The sequence below is a fragment of the Coenobita brevimanus genome, chromosome 56 (genome assembly GCF_032717465.1).
Source record: "Coenobita brevimanus isolate Jiangsu-jjx chromosome 56, ASM3271746v2, whole genome shotgun sequence".
Classification (NCBI taxonomy): domain Eukaryota; kingdom Metazoa; phylum Arthropoda; class Malacostraca; order Decapoda; family Coenobitidae; genus Coenobita; species Coenobita brevimanus.
Genome location: NC_137009.1, coordinates 6,147,713 through 6,148,475, shown reverse-complemented (window position 1 = coordinate 6,148,475; position 763 = coordinate 6,147,713).

The window sequence follows — 763 nt, the reverse complement described above, 5'->3', positions numbered from 1 at the left end:
CCGCTGGTCCTTACCTCATCGCCACTGGTTGACAATCTACCACCTACATCATTCACACCATCCCATTTCTTTCCGCTTTCACTTCTACATTTCCGCCCCTCTTTCCAGAATAACTTTCTATTTTCAGAGTAGTTCGCATTCATTTTTCTTCCTAGATCCTCATTTACCTCCTCCTTTTTCCTCTTCACTAGTCTCTTTACGTGCTTCTTGCTCTCAACATATTCAGTTCTTATTTCAACTGAACCCCTATCCTGTAACCACTTTAGCCACTTCTTCCTCTTTTCCTCCACTGCTCTCTTTACCTCCTCATCCCACCATGCCGTACCTTTCTTCTTTGTTGTTACTCTTGCCACACCACATACCGGTTTAGCATTCCTAACTAAGCAATCCCTATATGCATTCCACAGTCTGTCCAGATCCATTTCATTCCAATTCACTGATTCTAACTCGTCCTCTACTTCAGTCCTGTATTCATTTGCCATTTCTTTGATCCTCAGCTTCTCAACTTTCAGTCTTTCTCCCTGTTTCTCTTTCTCCTGATCCACCTCACTCCTTTCATCTTGATCTTGCATACCACAGTGTGTACTACTACTACTACTACTACTAATAATAATAATAATAATAATAATAAACAATAATAATAATAATAATAATAATAATAATAATAATAATAATAATAATAATAATCTATATGAGCTATTAACAGGCTTCTCATTTTCCTTTAGACAGAATGACATGGGACGTCCTAATTTTAAGACCAGTC